We start from the raw sequence: 18680 nt of genomic DNA, 5'->3' as shown, positions 1-18680 counted from the left end.
AAATAAAATGAGGGTTCAACGCTGCTGAACCGATTATGGAGCGAAAGCATTAGCTGCAGGAGACCGAGCATTCTTCTGTTTTTCCACGGACACGGCACACAGGGACGAGCGGTTAGACCTGGCGTATTATTGCTTTCGCAATAAGAAAAAATAAAATGAGGGTTCAACGCTGCTGAACCGACTATGGAGCGAAAGCATTAGCTGCAGGAGACCGAGCGTTCTTCTTCCACGGACACGGCGCACAGCGACGAGCTTTTAGACCTGGCGGTGCATTGCTTTCGCAACAAAAAAAAATAAAATGAGGGTTCAACGCTGCTGAACCCACTATGGAGCGAAAGCATTAGCTGCAGGAGACCGAGCATTCTTTTGTTTTTCCACGGACACGGCACACAGGAACGAGCGGTGAGACCTGGCGTATTATTGCTTTCGCAATAAGAAAAAATAAAATGAGGGTTCAACGCTGCTGAACCGACTATGGAGCGAAAGCATTAGCTGCAGGAGACCGAGCGTTCTTCTTCTTCCACGGACACGGCGCACAGCGACGAGCTTTTAGACCTTGCGGTGCATTGCTTTCGCAAAAAAAAAAAATAAAATGAGGGTTCAACGCTGCTGAACCCACTATGGAGAGAAAGCATAAGCTGCAGGAGACCGAGTATTCTTCTGTTTTTCCACGGACACGGCACACAGGGACGAGCGGTTAGACCTGGCGTAGTATTGCTTTCGCAATAAAAAAAATAAAATGAGGAGGTTTCAACGCTGCTGAACCGACTATGGGGCGAAAGCATTAGCTGCAGGAGACCGAGCGTTATTCTTCTTCCACGGACACGGCACACTGCGACGAGCGGTTAGACCTGGCGTATTATTGCTTTCACAACAAAAAAAATAAAATGAGGAGGGTTCAATGCTGCTGAACCGACTATGGAGCGAAAGCATTAGCTGCAGGAGACCGAGCGTTCTTCATCTTCCACGGAGACGGCACACAGCGACGAGCTTTTAGACCTGGCGTAGCATTGCTTTCGCAACAAAAAAAATAAAATGAGGGTTCAACGCTGCTGAACCCACTATGGAGCGAAAGCATTAGCTGCAGGAGACCGAGCATTCTTTTGTTTTTCCACGGACACGGCACACAGGGACGAGCGGTTAGACCTGGCGTATTATTGCTTTCGCAATAAGAAAAAATAAAATTAGGGTTCAACGCTGCTGAACCGACTATGGAGCGAAAGCATTAGCTGCAGGAGACCGAGCGTTCTTCTTCTTCCACGGACGCGGCACACAGCGACGAGCGGTTAGACCTGGCGTATTATTGCTCTGACAACAAAAAAAAATAAAATGAGGAGGTTACAACGCTGCTGAACCGACTATGGTGAGAAAGCATTAGCTGCAGGAGACCGAGCGTTCTTCTTCTTCCACGGACACGGCGCACAGCGACGAGCTTTTAGACCTGGCGGTGCATTGCTTTCGCAAGAAAAAAAATAAAATGAGGGTTCAACGCTGCTGAACCCACTATGGAGAGAAAGCATAAGCTGCAGGAGACCGAGTATTCTTCTGTTTTTCCACGGACACGGCACACAGGGACGAGCGGTTAGACCTGGCGTAGTATTGCTTTCGTAATAAAAAAAAAATAAAATGAGGAGGGTTCAATGCTGCTGAACCGACAATGGAGCGAAAGCATTAGCTGCAGGAGACCGAGCGTTCTTCTTCTTCTTCCACGGAGACGGCACACAGCGACGAGCTTTTAGACCTGGCATAGCATTGCTTTCGCAACAAAAAAAATAAAATGAGGGTTCAACGCTTCTGAACCCACTATGGAGCGAAAGCATTAGCTGCAGGAGACCGAGCATTCTTTTGTTTTTCCACGGACACGGCACACAGGGACGAGCGGTTAGACCTGGCTTATTATTGCTTTCGCAATAAGAAAAAATAAAATGAGGGTTCAACGCTGCTGAACCGACTATGGAGCGAAAGCATTAGCTGCAGGAGACCGAGCGTTCTTCTTCTTCCACGGACACGGCACACAGCGACGAGCGGTTAGACCTGGCGTATTATTGCTCTGACAACAAAAAAAAAATAAAATGAGGAGGGTACAACGCTGCTGAACCGACTATGGTGAGAAAGCATTAGCTGCAGGAGACCGAGCGTTCTTCTTCTTCCACGGACACAGTACACAGCGACGAGCTTTTAGACCTGGCGGTTCATTGCTTTCGCAAGAAAAAAAAAATAAAATGAGGGTTCAACGCTGCTGAACCCACTATGGAGCAAAAGCATTAGCTGCAGGAGACCGAGTATTCTTCTGTTTTTCCACGGACACGGCACACAGGGACGAGCGGTTAGACCTGGCGTATTATTGCTTTCGCAATAAGAAAAAATAAAATGAGGGTTCAACGCTGCTGAACCGACTATGGAGCGAAAGCATTAGCTGCAGGAGACCGAGCGTTCTTCCACGGACACGGCGCACAGCGACGAGCTTTTAGACCTGGCGGTGCATTGCTTTCGCAACAAAAAAAAATAAAATGAGGGTTCAACGCTGCTGAACCCACTATGGAGCGAAAGCATTAGCTGCAGGAGACCGAGCATTCTTTTGTTTTTCCACGGACACGGCACACAGGAACGAGCGGTGAGACCTGGAGTATTATTGCTTTCGCAATAAGAAAAAATAAAATGAGGGTTCAACGCTGCTGAACCGACTATGGAGCGAAAGCATTAGCTGCAGGAGACCGAGCGTTCTTCTTCTTCCACGGACACGGCGCACAGCGACGAGCTTTTAGACCTGGCGGTGCATTGCTTTCGCAACAAAAAAAAAATAAAATGAGGGTTCAACGCTGCTGAACCCACTATGGAGAGAAAGCATAAGCTGCAGGAGACCGAGTATTCTTCTGTTTTTCCACGGACACGGCACACAGGGACGAGCGGTTAGACCTGGCGTAGTATTGCTTTCGCAATAAAAAAAATAAAATGAGGAGGTTTCAACGCTGCTGAACCGACTATGGGGCGAAAGCATTAGCTGCAGGAGACCGAGCGTTATTCTTCTTCCACGGACACGGCACACTGCGACGAGCGGTTAGACCTGGCGTATTATTGCTTTCACAACAAAAAAAATAAAATGAGGAGGGTTCAATGCTGCTGAACCGACTATGGAGCGAAAGCATTAGCTGCAGGAGACCGAGCGTTCTTCTTCTTCCACGGAGACGGCACACAGCGACGAGCTTTTAGACCTGGCGTAGCATTGCTTTCGCAACAAAAAAAAATAAAATGAGGGTTCAACGCTGCTGAACCCACTATGGAGCGAAAGCATTAGCTGCAGGAGACCGAGCATTCTTTTGTTTTTCCACGGACACGGCACACAGGGACGAGCGGTTAGACCTGGCGTATTATTGCTTTCGCAATAAGAAAAAATAAAATGAGGGTTCAACGCTGCTGAACCGACTATGGAGCGAAAGCATTAGCTGCAGGAGACCGAGCGTTCTTCTTCTTCCACGGACGCGGCACACAGCGACGAGCGGTTAGACCTGGCGTATTATTGCTCTGACAACAAAAAAAAAATAAAATGTGGAGGTTACAACGCTGCTGAACCGACTATGGTGAGAAAGCATTAGCTGCAGGAGACCGAGCGTTCTTCTTCTTCCACGGACACGGCGCACAGCGACGAGCTTTTAGACCTGGCGGTGCATTGCTTTCGCAAGAAAAAAAATAAAATGAGGGTTCAACGCTGCTGAACCCACTATGGAGAGAAAGCATAAGCTGCAGGAGACCGAGTATTCTTCTGTTTTTCCACGGACACGGCACACAGGGACGAGCGGTTAGACCTGGCGTAGTATTGCTTTCGTAATAAAAAAAAAATAAAATGAGGAGGTTTCAACGCTGCTGAACCGACAATGGGGCGAAAGCATTAGCTGCAGGAGACCGAGCGTTCTTCTTCTTCCACGGACATGGCACGCTGCGACGAGCGGTTAGACCTGGCGTATTATTGCTTTCACAACAAAAAAAAATAAAATGAGGAGGGTTCAATGCTGCTGAACCGACAATGGAGCGAAAGCATTAGCTGCAGGAGACCGAGCGTTCTTCTTCTTCTTCCACGGAGACGGCACACAGCGACGAGCTTTTAGACCTGGCATAGCATTGCTTTCGCAACAAAAAAAATAAAATGAGGGTTCAACGCTGCTGAACCCACTATGGAGCGAAAGCATTAGCTGCAGGAGACCGAGTATTCTGTTTTTCCACGGACACGGCACACAGGGACGAGCGGTTAGACCTGGCGTATTATTGCTTTCGCAATAAGAAAAAATAAAATGAGGGTTCAACGCTGCTGAACCCACTATGGAGCGAAAGCATTAGCTGCAGGAGACCGAGCATTCTTCTGTTTTTCCACGGACACGGCACACAGCGACGAGCGGTTAGACCTGGCGTATTATTGCTTTCGCAAAGACAAAAAATAAAATGAGGGTTCAACGCTGCTGAACCGACTATAGAGCGAAAGCATTAGCTGCAGGAGACCGAGCATTCTTCTGTTTTTCCACGGACACGGCACAGAGGGACGAGCGGTTAGACCTGGCGTAGTATTGCTTTCGTAATAAAAAAAAATAAAATGAGGAGGTTTCAACGCTGCTGAACCGACAATGGGGCGAAAGCATTAGCTGCAGGAGACCGAGCGTTATTCTTCTTCTTCCACGGACACGGCACACTGCGACGAGCTTTTAGACCTGGCGGTGCATTGCTTTCGCAAGAAAAAAAATAAAATGAGGGTTCAACGCTGCTGAACCCACTATGGAGAGAAAGCATAAGCTGCAGGAGACCGAGTATTCTTCTGTTTTTCCACGGACACGGCACACAGGGACGAGCGGTTAGACCTGGCGTAGTATTGTTTTCGTAATAAAAAAAATAAAATGAGGAGGTTTCAACGCTGCTGAACCGACAATGGGGCGAAAGCATTAGCTGCAGGAGACCGAGCGTTATTCTTCTTCTTCCACGGACACGGCACACTGCGACGAGCGGTTAGACCTGGCGTATTATTGCTTTCACAACAAAAAAAAAATAAAATGAGGAGGGTTCAATGCTGCTGAACCGACTATGGAGCGAAAGCATTAGCTGCAGGAGACCGAGCGTTCTTCTTCTTCTTCCACGGAGACGGCACACAGCGACGAGCTTTTAGACCTGGCGTAGCATTGCTTTCGCAACAAAAAAAATAAAACGAGGGTTCAACGCTGCTGAACCCACTATGGAGCGAAAGCATTAGCTGAGGAGACCGAGTATTCTTCTGTTTTTCCACGGACACGGCACACAGGGACGAGCGGTTAGACCTGGCGTATTATTGCTTTCGCAATAAGAAAAAATAAAATGAGGGTTCAACGCTGCTGAACCGACTATGGAGCGAAAGCATTAGCTGCAGGAGACCGAGCGTTCTTCTTCTTCCACGGACACGGCGCACAGCGACAAGCTTTTAGACGTGGCGGTGCATTGCTTTCTCAACAAAAAAAAATAAAATGAGGGTTCAACAGCGCATAAGCTGCAGGAGACCGAGTATTCTTCTGTTTTTCTACGGACACGGCACACAGGGACGAGCGGTTAGACCTGGCGTAGTATTGCTTTCGCAATAAAAAAAAATAAAATGAGGAGGGTTTAATGCTGCTGAACCGACTATGGAGCGAAAGCATTAGCTGCAGGAGACCGAGCGTTCTTCTTCTTCCACGGAGACGGCACACAGCGACGAGCTTTTAGACCTGGCGTAGCATTGCTTTCGCAACAAAAAAAATAAAACGAGGGTTCAACGCTGCTGAACCCACTATGGAGCGAAAGCATTAGCTGAGGAGACCGAGTATTCTTCTGTTTTTCCACGGACACGGCACACAGGGACTAGCGGTTAGACCTGGCGTATTATTGCTTTCGCAATAAGAAAAAATAAAATGAGGGTTCAACGCTGCTGAACCGACTATGGAGCGAAAGCATTAGCTGCAGGAGACCGAGCGTTCTTCTTCTTCCACGGACACGGCGCACAGCGACGAGCTTTTAGACCTGGCGGTGCATTGCTTTCTCAACAAAAAAAATAAAATGAGGGTTCAACAGCGCATAAGCTGCAGGAGACCGAGTATTCTTCTGTTTTTCCACGGACACGGCACACAGGGACGAGCGGTTAGACCTGGCGTAGTATTGCTTTCGAAATAAAAAAAAATAAAATGAGGAGGTTTCAACGCTGCTGAACCGACTATGGGGCGAAAGCATTAGCTGCAGGAGACCGAGCGTTCTTCTTCTTCCACGGACATGGCACACTGCGACGAGCGGTTAGACCTGGCGTATTATTGCTTTCACAACAAAAAAAAATAAAATGAGGAGGGTTCAATGCTGCTGAACCGACTATGGAGCGAAAGCATTAGCTGCAGGAGACCGAGCGTTCTTCTTCTTCCACGGAGACGGCACACAGCGACGAGCTTTTAGACCTGGCATAGCATTGCTTTCGCAACAAAAAAAAATAAAATGAGGGTTCAACCTGCTGAACCCACTATGGAGCGAAAGCATTAGCTGCAGGAGACCGAGTATTCTGTTTTTCCACGGACACGGCACACAGGGACGAGCGGTTAGACCTGGCGTATTATTGCTTTCGCAATAAGAAAAAATAAAATGAGGGTTCAACGCTGCTGAACCCACTATGGAGCGAAAGCATTAGCGGCAGGAGACCGAGCATTCTTCTGTTTTTCCACGGACACGGCACACAGCGACGAGCGGTTAGACCTGGCGTATTATTGCTTTCGCAAAGAGAAAAAATAAAATGAGGGTTCAACGCTGCTGAACCGACTATGGAGCGAAAGCATTAGCTGCAGGAGACCGAGCATTCTTCTGTTTTTTCACGGACACGGCACACAGGGACGAGCGGTTAGACCTGGCGTATTACTGCTTTCGCAATAAGAAAAAATAAAATGAGGGTTCAACGCTGCTGAACCGACTTTGGAGCGAAAGCATTAGCTGCAGGAGACCGAGCGTTCTTCTTCCACGGACACGGCGCACAGCGACGAGCTTTTAGACCTGGCGGTGCATTGCTTTCGCAACAAAAAAAATAAAATGAGGGTTCAACGCTGCTGAACCCACTATGGAGCGAAAGCATTAGCTGCAGGAGACCGAGCATTCTTTTGTTTTTCCACGGACACGGCACACAGGAACGAGCGGTGAGACCTGGCGTATTATTGCTTTCGCAATAAGAAAAAATAAAATGAGGGTTCAACGCTGGTGAACCGACTATGGACCGAAAGCATTAGCTGCAGGAGACCGAGCGTTCTTCTTCTTCCACGGACACGGCGCACAGCGACGAGCTTTTAGACCTGGCGGTGCATTGCTTTCGCAACAAAAAAAATAAAATGAGGGTTCAACGCTGCTGAACCCACTATGGAGAGAAAGCATAAGCTGCAGGAGACCGAGTATTCTTCTGTTTTTCCACGGACACGGCACACAGGGACGAGCGGTTAGACCTGGCGTAGTATTGCTTTCGCAATAAAAAAAATAAAATGAGGAGGTTTCAACGCTGCTGAACTGACTATGGGGCGAAAGCATTAGCTGCAGGAGACCGAGCGTTATTCTTCTTCTTCCACGGACAGGGCACACTGCGACGAGCGGTTAGACCTGGCGTATTATTGCTTTCACAACAAAAAAAATAAAATGAGGAGGGTTCAATGCTGCTGAACCGACAATGGAGCGAAAGCATTAGCTGCAGGAGACCGAGCGTTCTTCTTTTTCCACGGAGACGGCACACAGCGACGAGCTTTTAGACCTGGCGTAGCATTGCTTTCGCAACAAAAAAAATAAAATGAGGGTTCAACGCTGCTGAACCCACTATGGAGCGAAAGCATTAGCTGCAGGAGACCGAGCATTCTATTGTTTTTCCACGGACACGGCACACAGGGACGAGCGGTTAGACCTGGCGTATTATTGCTTTCGCAATAAGAAAAAATAAAATGAGGGTTCAACGCTGCTGAACCGACTATGGAGCGAAAGCATTAGCTGCAGGAGACCGAGCGTTCTTCTTCTTCCACGGAGACGGCACACAGCGACGAGCGGTTAGACCTGGTGTAGCATTGCTTTCGCAACAAAAAAAATAAAATGAGGGTTCAACGCTGCTGAACCCACTATGGAGCGAAAGCATTAGCTGCAGGAGACCGAGCATTCTTTTGTTTTTCCACGGACACGGCACACAGGGACGAGCGGTTAGACCTGGCGTGTTATTGCTTTCGCAATATGAAAAAATAAAATGAGGGTTCAACGCTGCTGAACCGACTATGGAGCGAAAGCATTAGCTGCAGGAGACCGAGCGTTCTTCTTCTTCCACGGACACGGCACACAGCGACGAGCGGTTAGACCTGGCGTATTATTGCTCTGACAACAAAAAAAAAAAAATAAAATGAGGAGGTTACAACGCTGCTGAACCGACTATGGTGAGAAAGCATTAGCTGCAGGAGACCGAGCGTTCTTCTTCTTCCACGGACACGGCGCACAGCGACGAGCTTTTAGACCTGGCGGTGCATTGCTTTCGCAAGAAAAAAAATAAAATGAGGGTTCAACGCTGCTGAACCCACTATGGAGAGAAAGCATAAGCTGCAGGAGACCGAGTAATCTTCTGTTTTTCCACGGACACGGAACACAGGGACGAGCGGTTAGACCTGGCGTAGTATTGCTTTCGTAATAAAAAAAAATGAGGAGGTTTCAACGCTGCTGAACCGACTATGGAGCGAAAGCATTAGCTGCAGGAGACCGAGCGTTCTTCTTCTTCTTCCACGGAGACGGCACACAGCGACGAGCTTTTAGACCTGGCATAGCATTGCTTTCGCAACAAAAAAAATAAAATGAGGGTTCAACGCTGCTGAACCCACTATGGAGCGAAAGCATTAGCTGCAGAAGACCGAGTATTCTGTTTTTCCACGGACACGGCACACAGGGACGAGCGGTTAGACCTGGCGTATTATTGCTTTCGCAATAAGAAAAAATAAAATGAGGGTTCAACGCTGCTGAACCCACTATGGAGCGAAAGCATTAGCTGCAGGAGACCGAGCATTCTTCTGTTTTTCCACGGACACGGCACACAGCGACGAGCGGTTAGACCTGGCGTATTATTGCTTTCGCAAAGAGAAAAAATAAAATGAGGGTTCAAAGCTGCTGAACCGACTATGGAGCGAAAGCATTAGCTGCAGGAGACCGAGCATTCTTCTGTTTTTCCACGGACACGGCACACAGGGACGAGCGGTTAGACCTGGCGTATTATTGCTTTCGCAATAAGAAAAAATAAAATGAGGGTTCAACGCTGCTGAACCGACTATGGAGCGAAAACATTAGCTGCAGGAGACCGAGCGTTCTTCTTCCACGGACACGGCGCACAGCGACGAGCTTTTAGACCTGGCGGTGCATTGCTTTCGCAACAAAAAAAATAAAATGAGGGTTCAACGCTGCTGAACCCACTATGGAGCGAAAGCATTAGCTGCAGGAGACTGAGCATTCTTTTGTTTTTCCACGGACACGGCACACAGGAACGAGCTTTTAGACCTGGCGGTGCATTGCTTTCGCAACAAAAAAAATAAAATGAGGGTTCAACGCTGCTGAACCCACTATGGAGAGAAAGCATAAGCTGCAGGAGACCGAGTATTCTTCTGTTTTTCCACGGACACGGCACACAGGGACGAGCGGTTAGACCTGGCGTAGTATTGCTTTCGCAATAAAAAAAATAAAATGAGGAGGTTTCAACGCTGCTGAACCGACTATGGGGCGAAAGCATTAGCTGCAGGAGACCGAGCGTTATTCTTCTTCTTCCACGGACACGGCACACTGCGACGAGCGGTTAGACCTGGCGTATTATTGCTTTCACAACAAAAAAAAAATAAAATGAGGAGGGTTCAATGCTGCTGAACCGACTATGGAGCGAAAGCATTAGCTGCAGGAGACCGAGCGTTCTTCTTCCACGGAGACGGCACACAGCGACGAGCTTTTATACCTGGCGTAGCATTGCTTTCGCAACAAAAAAAATAAAACGAGGGTTCAACGCTGCTGAACCCACAATGGAGCGAAAGCATTAGCTGAGGAGACCGAGTATTCTTCTGTTTTTCCACGGACACGGCACGCAGGGACGAGCGATTAGACCTGGCGTAGTATTGCTTTCTCAATAAAAAAAAAATAAAATGAGGAGGGTTTAATGCTGCTGAACCGACTATGGAGCGAAAGCATTAGCTGCAGGAGACCGAGCGTTCTTCTTCTTCTTCCACGGAGACGGCACACAGCGACGAGCTTTTAGACCTGGCGTAGCATTGCTTTCGCAACAAAAAAAATAAAACGAGGGTTCAACGCTGCTGAACCCACTATGGAGCGAAAGCATTAGCTGAGGAGACCGAGTATTCTTCTGTTTTTCCACGGACACGGCACGCAGGGACGAGCGGTTAGACCTGGCGTAGTATTGCTTTCTCAATAAAAAAAAATAAAATGAGGAGGGTTTAATGCTGCTGAACCGACTATGGAGCGAAAGCATTAGCTGCAGGAGACCGAGCGTTCTTCTTCTTCTTCCACGGAGACGGCACACAGCGATGAGCTTTTAGACCTGGCGTAGCATTGCTTTCGCAACAAAAAAAATAAAACGAGGGTTCAACGCTGCTGAACCCACTATGGAGCGAAAACTTTAGCTGAGGAGACCGAGTATTCTTCTGTTTTTCCACGGACACGGCACGCAGGGACGAGCGGTTAGACCTGCGTATTATTGCTTTCGCAATAAGAAAAAATAAAATGAGGGTTCAACGCTGCTGAACCGACTATGGAGCGAAAGCATTAGCTGCAGGAAACCGAGCGTTCTTCTTCTTCCACGGACACGGCGCACAGCGACGAGCTTTTAGACCTGGCGGTGCATTGCTTTCTCAACAAAAAAAATAAAATGAGGGTTCAACAGCGCATAAGCTGCAGGAGACCGAGTATTCTTCTGTTTTTCCACGGACACGGCACACGAGGACGAGCGGTTAGACCTGGCGTATTATTGCTTTCGTAATAAAAAAAAATAAATTGAGGAGGTTTCAACGCTGCTGAACCGACTATGGGGCGAAAGCATTAGCTGCATGAGACCGAGCGTTCTTCTTCTTCCACGGACATGGCACACTGCGACGAGCGGTTAGACCTGGCGTATTATTGCTTTCACAACAAAAAAAATAAAATGAGGGTTCAACGCTGCTGAACCCACTATGGAGCGAAAGCATTAGCTGCAGGAGACCGAGTATTCTGTTTTTCCACGGACACGGCACACAGCACGAGCGGTTAGACCTGGCGTATTATTGCTTTCGCAAAGAGAAAAAATAAAATGAGGGTTCAACGCTGCTGAACCGACTATGGAGCGAAAGCATTAGCTGCAGGAGACCGAGCATTCTTCTGTTTATCCACGGACACGGCACACAGGGACGAGCGGTTAGACCTGGCGTATTATTGCTTTCGCAATAAGAAAAAATAAAATGAGGGTTAAACGCTGCTGAACCGACTATGGAGCGAAAGCATTAGCTGCAGGAGACCGAGCGTTCTTCTTCCACGGACACGGCGCACAGCGACGAGCTTTTAGACCTGGCGGTGCATTGCTTTCGCAACAAAAAAAATAAAATGAGGGTTCAACGCTGCTGAACCCACTATGGAGCGAAAGCATTAGCTGCAGGAGACCGAGCATTCTTTTGTTTTTCCACGGACACGGCACACAGGAACGAGCGGTGAGACCTGGCGTATTATTGCTTTCGCAATAAGAAAAAATAAAATGAGGGTTCAACGCTGCTGAACCGACTATGGAGCGAAAGCATTAGCTGCAGGAGACCGAGCGTTCTTCTTCTTCCACGGACACGGCGCACAGCGACGAGCTTTTAGACCTGGCGGTGCATTGCTTTCGCAACAAAAAAAATAAAATGAGGGTTCAACGCTGCTGAACCCACTATGGAGAGAAAGCATAAGCTGCAGGAGACCGAGTATTCTTCTGTTTTTCCACGGACACGGCACACAGGGACGAGCGGTTAGACCTGGCGTAGTATTGCTTTCGCAATAAAAAAAATAAAATGAGGAGGTTTCAACGCTGCTGAACCGACTATGGGGCGAAAGCATTAGCTGCAGGAGACCGAGCGTTATTCTTCTTCTTCCACGGACACGGCACACTGCGACGAGCGGTTAGACCTGGCGTATTATTGCTTTCACAACAAAAAAAATAAAATGAGGAGGGTTCAATGCTGCTGAACCGACTATGGAGCGAAAGCATTAGCTGCAGGAGACCGAGCATTCTTTTGTTTTTCCACGGACACGGCACACAGGAACGAGCGGTGAGACCTGGCGTATTATTGCTTTCGCAATAAGAAAAAATTAAATGAGGGTTCAACGCTGCTGAACCGACTATGGAGCGAAAGCATTAGCTGCAGGAGACCGAGCGTTCTTCTTCTTCCACGGACACGGCGCACAGCGACGAGCTTTTAGACCTGGCGGTGCATTGCTTTCTCAACAAAAAAAATAAAATGAGGGTTCAACAGCGCATAAGCTGCAGGAGACCGAGTATTCTTCTGTTTTTCCACGGACACGGCACACAGGGACGAGCGGTTAGACCTGGCGTAGTATTGCTTTCGTAATAAAAAAAAATAAAATGAGGAGGTTTCAACGCTGCTGAACCGACTATGGGGCGAAAGCATTAGCTGCAGGAGACCGAGCGTTCTTCTTCTTCCACGGACATGGCACACTGCGACGAGCGGTTAGACCTGGCGTATTATTGCTTTCACAACAAAAAAATAAAATGAGGAGGGTTCAATGCTGCTGAACCGACTATGGAGCGAAAGCATTAGCTGCAGGAGACCGAGCGTTCTTCTTCTTCTTCCACGGAGACGGCACACAGCGACGAGCTTTTAGACCTGGCATAGCATTGCTTTCGCAACAAAAAAAAAATAAAATGAGGGTTCAACGCTGCTGAACCCATTATGGAGCGAAAGCATTAGCTGCAGGAGACCGAGTAGTCTGTTTTTCCACGGACACGGCACACAGGGACGAGCGGTTAGACCTGGCGTATTATTGCTTTCGCAATAAGAAAAAATAAAATGAGGGTTCAACGCTGCTGAACCGACTATGGAGCGAAAGCATTAGCTGCAGGAGACCGAGCATTCTTCTGTTTTTCCACGGACACGGCACACAGGGACGAGCGGTTAGACCTGGCGTATTATTGCTTTCGCAATAAGAAAAAATAAAATGAGGGTTCAACGCTGCTGAACCGACTATGCAGCGAAAGCATTAGCTGCAGGAGACCGAGCGTTCTTCTTCCACGGACACGGCGCACAGCGACGAGCTTTTAGACCTGGCGGTGCATTGCTTTCGCAACAAAAAAAATAAAATGAGGGTTCAACGCTGCTGAACCCACTATGGAGCGAAAGCATTAGCTGCAGGAGACCGAGCATTCTTTTGTTTTTCCACGGACACGGCACACAGGAATGAGCGGTTAGACCTGGCGTATTATTGCTTTCGCAATAAGAAAAAATAAAATGAGGGTTCAACGCTGCTGAACCGACTATGGAGCGAAAGCATTAGCTGCAGGAGACCGAGCGTTCTTCTTCTTCCACGGACACGGCGCACAGCGACGAGCTTTTAGACCTGGCGGTGCATTGCTTTCGCAACAAAAAAAAAATAAAATGAGGGTTCAACGCTGCTGAACCCACTATGGAGAGAAAGCATAGTCTGCAGGAGACCGAGTATTCTTCTGTTTTTCCACGGACACGGCACACAGGGACGAGCGGTTAGACCTGGCGTAGAATTGCTTTCGCAATAAAAAAAATAAAATGAGGAGGTTTCAACGCTGCTGAACCGACTATGGGGCGAAAGCATTAGCTGCAGGAGACCGAGCGTTATTCTTCTTCTTCCACGGACACGGCACACTGCGACGAGCGGTTAGACCTGGCGTATTATTGCTTTCACAACAAAAAAAATAAAATGAGGAGGGTTCAATGCTGCTGAACCGACTATGGAGCGAAATCATTAGCTGCAGGAGACCGAGCGTTCTTCTTCTTCCACGGAGACGGCACACAGCGACGAGCTTTTATACCTGGCGTAGCATTGCTTTCGCAACAAAAAAAATAAAATGAGGGTTCAACGCTGCTGAACCCACTATGGAGCGAAAGCATTAGCTGCAGGAGACCGAGCATTCTTTTGTTTTTCCACGGACACGGCACACAGGGACGAGCGGTTAGACCTGGCGTATTATTGCTTTCGCAATAAGAAAAAATAAAATGAGGGTTCAACGCTGCTGAACCGACTATGGAGCGAAAGCATTAGCTGCAGGAGACCGAGCATTCTTCTTCTTCCACGGACACGGCGCACAGCGACGAGCTTTTAGACCTGGCTGTGCATTGCTTTCGCAACAAAAAAAATAAAATGAGGGTTCAACGCTGCTGAACCCACTATGGAGAGAAAGCATAAGCTGCAGGAGACCGAGCGTTCTTCTTCTTCCACGGACACGGCGCACAGCGACGAGCTTTTATGACCTGGCGGTGCATTGCTTTCTCAACAAAAAAAAATAAAATGAGGGTTCAACACCGCATAAGCTGCAGGAGACCGAGTATTCTTCTGTTTTTCTACGGACACGGCACACAGGGACGAGCGGTTAGACCTGGCGTAGTATTGCTTTCGCAATAAAAAAAATAAAATGAGGAGGTTTCAACGCTGCTGAACCGACTATGGGGCGAAAGCATTAGCTGCAGGAGACCGAGCGTTCTTCTTCTTCTTCTTCCACGGACACGGCGCACAGCGACGAGCTTTTAGACCTGGCGGTGCATTGCTTTCGCAACAAAAAAAATAAAATGAGGGTTCAGCGCTGCTGAACCCACAATGGAGCGAAAGCATTAGCTGCAGGAGACCGAGCATTCTTTTGTTTTTCCACGGACACGGCACACAGGAACGAGCGGTGAGACCTGGCGTATTATTGCTTTCGCAATAAGAAAAAATAAAATGAGGGTTCAACGCTGCTGAACCGACTATGGAGCGAAAGCATTAGCTGCAGGAGACCGAGCGTTCTTCTTCTTCCACGGACACGGCGCACAGCGACGAGCTTTTAGACCTGGCGGTGCATTGCTTTCGCAACAAAAAAAATAAAATGAGGGTTCAACGCTGCTGAACCCACTATGGAGAGAAAGCATAAGCTGCAGGAGACCGAGTATTCTTCTGTTTTTCCACGGACACGGCACAAAGGGACGAGCGGTTAGACCTGGCGTAGTATTGCTTTCGCAATAAAAAAAATAAAATGAGGAGGTTTCAACGCTGCTGAACCGACTATGGGGCGAAAGCATTAGCTGCAGGAGACCGAGCGTTATTCTTCTTCTTCCACGGACACGGCACACTGCGATGAGCGGTTAGACCTGGCGTATTATTGCTTTCACAACAAAAAAAATAAAATGAGGAGGGTTCAATGCTGCTGAACCGACTATGGAGCGAAAGCATTAGCTGCAGGAGACCGAGCGTTCTTCTTCTTCCACGGAGACGGCACACAGCGACGAGCTTTTAGACCTGGCGTAGCATTGCTTTCGCAACAAAAAAAATAAAATGAGGGTTCAACGCTGCTGAACCCACTATGGAGCGAAAGCATAAGCTGCAGGAGACCGAGTATTCTTCTGTTTTTCCACGGACACGGCACACAGCGACAAGCGGTTAGACCTGGCGTATTATTGCTTTCGCAATAAGAAAAAATAAAATGAGGGTTCAACGCTGCTGAACCGACTATGGAGCGAAAGCATTAGCTGCAGGAGACCGAGCGTTCTTCTTCTTCCACGGACACGGCACACAGCGACGAGCCGTTAGACCTGGCGTATTATTGCTCTGACAACAAAAAAAAAAATAAAATGAGGAGGTTACAACGCTGCTGAACCGACTATGGTGAGAAAGAATTAGCTGCAGGAGACCGAGCGTTCTTCTTCTTCCACGGACACGGCGCACAGCGACGAGCTTTTAGACCTGGCGGTGCACTGCTTTCGCAAGAAAAAAAATAAAATGAGGGTTCAACGCTGCTGAACCCACTATGGAGAGAAAGCATAAGCTGCAGGAGACCGAGTATTCTTCTGTTTTTCCACGGACACGGCACACAGGGACGAGCGGTTAGACCTGGCGTAGTATTGCTTTCGTAATAAAAAAAAATGAGGAGGTTTCAACGCTGCTGAACCGACTATGGGGCGAAAGCATTAGCTGCAGGAGACCGAGCGTTCTTCTTCTTCCGCAGACATGGCACACTGCGACGAGCGGTTAGACCTGGCGTATTATTGCTTTCACAAAAAAAAAATAAAATGAGGAGGGTTCAATGCTGCTGAACCGACTATGGAGCGAAAGCATTAGCTGCAGGAGACCGAGCGTTCTTCTTCTTCTTCCACGGAGACGGCACACAGCGACGAGCTTTTAGACCTGGCATAGCATTGCTTTCGCAACAAAAAAAAATAAAATGAGGGTTCAACGCTGCTGAACCCACTATGGAGCGAAAGCATTAGCTGCAGGAGACCGAGTATTCTGTTTTTCCACGGACACGGCACACAGGGACGAGCGGTTAGACCTGGCGTATTATTGCTTTCGCAATAAGAAAAAATAAAATGAGGGTTCAACGCTGCAGAACCCACTATGGAGCGAAAGCATTAGCTGCAGGAGACCGAGCATTCTTCTGTTTTTCCACGGACACGGCACACAGCGACGAGCGGTTAGACCTGGCGTATTATTGCTTTCGCAAAGAGAAAAAATAAAATGAGGGTTCAACGCTGCTGAACCGACTATGGAGCGAAAGCATTAGCTGCAGGAGACCGAGCATTCTTCTGTTTTTCCACGGACACGGCACACAGGGACGAGCGGTTAGACCTGGCGTATTATTGCTTTCGCAATAAGAAAAAATAAAATGAGGGTTCAACGCTGCTGAACCGACTATGGAGCGAAAGCATTAGCTGCAGGAGACCGAGCGTTCTTCTTCCACGGACACGGCGCACAGCGACGAGCTTTTAGACCTGGCGGTGCATTGCTTTCGCAACAAAAAAAATAAAATGAGGGTTCAACGCTGCTGAACCCACTATGGAGCGAAAGCATTAGCTGCAGGAGACTGAGCATTCTTTTGTTTTTCCACGGACACGGCACACAGGAACGAGCGGTTAGACCTGGCGTATTATTGCTTTCGCAATAAGAAAAAATAAAATGAGGGTTCAACGCTGCTGAACCGACTATGGAGCGAAAGCATTAGCTGCAGGAGACCGAGCGTTCTTCTTCTTCCACGGACACGGCGCACAGCGACGAGCTTTTAGACCTGGCGGTGCATTGCTTTCGCAACAAAAAAAAAATAAAATGAGGGTTCAACGCTGCTGAACCCACTATGGAGAGAAAGCATAAGCTGCAGGAGACCGAGTATTCTTCTGTTTTTCCACGGACACGGCACACAGGGACGAGCGGTTAGACCTGGCGTAGTATTGCTTTCGCAATAAAAAAAATAAAATGAGGAGGTTTCAACGCTGCTGAACCGACTATGGGGCGAAAGCATTAGCTGCAGGAGACCGAGCGTTATTCTTCTTCTTCCACGGACACGGCACACTGCGACGAGCGGTTAGACCTGGCGTATTATTGCTTTCACAACAAAAAAAATAAAATGAGGAGGGTTCAATGCTGCTGAACCGACTATGGAGCGAAAGCATTAGCTGCAGGAGACCGAGCGTTCTTCTTCTTCCACGGAGACGGCACACAGCGACGAGCTTTTATACCTGGCGTAGCATTGCTTTCGCAACAAAAAAAAAATAAAATGAGGGTTCAACGCTGCTGAACCCACTATGGAGCGAAAGCATTAGCTGCAGGAGACCGAGCATTCTTTTGTTTTTCCACGGACACGGCACACAGGGACGAGCGGTTAGACCTGGCGTATTATTGCTTTCGCAATAAGAAAAAATAAAATGAGGGTTCAACGCTGCTGAACCGACTATGGAGCGAAAGCATTAGCTGCAGGAGACCGAGCGTTCTTCTTCTTCCACGGACACGGCACACAGCGACGAGCGGTTAGACCTGGCGTATTATTGCTCTGACAACAAAAAAAAAATAAAATGAGGAGGTTACAACGCTGCTGAACCGACTATGGTGAGAAAGCATTAGCTGCAGGAGACCGAGCATTCTTTTGTTTTTCCACGGACACTGCACACAGGGACGAGCGGTTAGACCTGGCGTATTATTGCTTTCGCAATAAGAAAAAATAAAATGAGGGTTCAACGCTGCTGAACCGACTATGGAGCGAAAGCATTAGCTGCAGGAGACCGAGCGGTCTTCTTCTTCCACGGACACGGCGCACAGCGACGAGCTTTTAGACCTGGCGGTGCATTGCTTTCTCAACAAAAAAAATAAAATGAGGGTTCAACGCTGTTGAACCCACTATGAAGAGAAAGCATAAGCTGCAGGAGACCGAGTATTCTTCTGTTTTTCTACGGACACGGCACACAGGGACGAGCGGTTAGACCTGGCGTAGTATTGCTTTCGCAATAAAAAAAATAAAATGAGGAGGTTTCAACGCTGCTGAACCGACTATGGGGCGAAAGCATTAGCTGCAGGAGACCGAGCGTTCTTCTTCTTCTTCCACGGAGACGGCACACAGCGACGAGCTTTTAGACCTGGCGTAGGATTGCTTTCGCAACAAAAAAAATAAAATGAGGGTTCAATGCTGCGGAACCCACTATGGAGCGAAAGCATTA

This window comes from Amblyomma maculatum, unplaced genomic scaffold, assembly GCF_055883805.1.
Source record: "Amblyomma maculatum isolate TAMU_Amacu unplaced genomic scaffold, ASM5588380v1 scaffold_13, whole genome shotgun sequence".
Classification (NCBI taxonomy): domain Eukaryota; kingdom Metazoa; phylum Arthropoda; class Arachnida; order Ixodida; family Ixodidae; genus Amblyomma; species Amblyomma maculatum.
Note: the sequence above shows the minus strand (reverse complement) of the source record.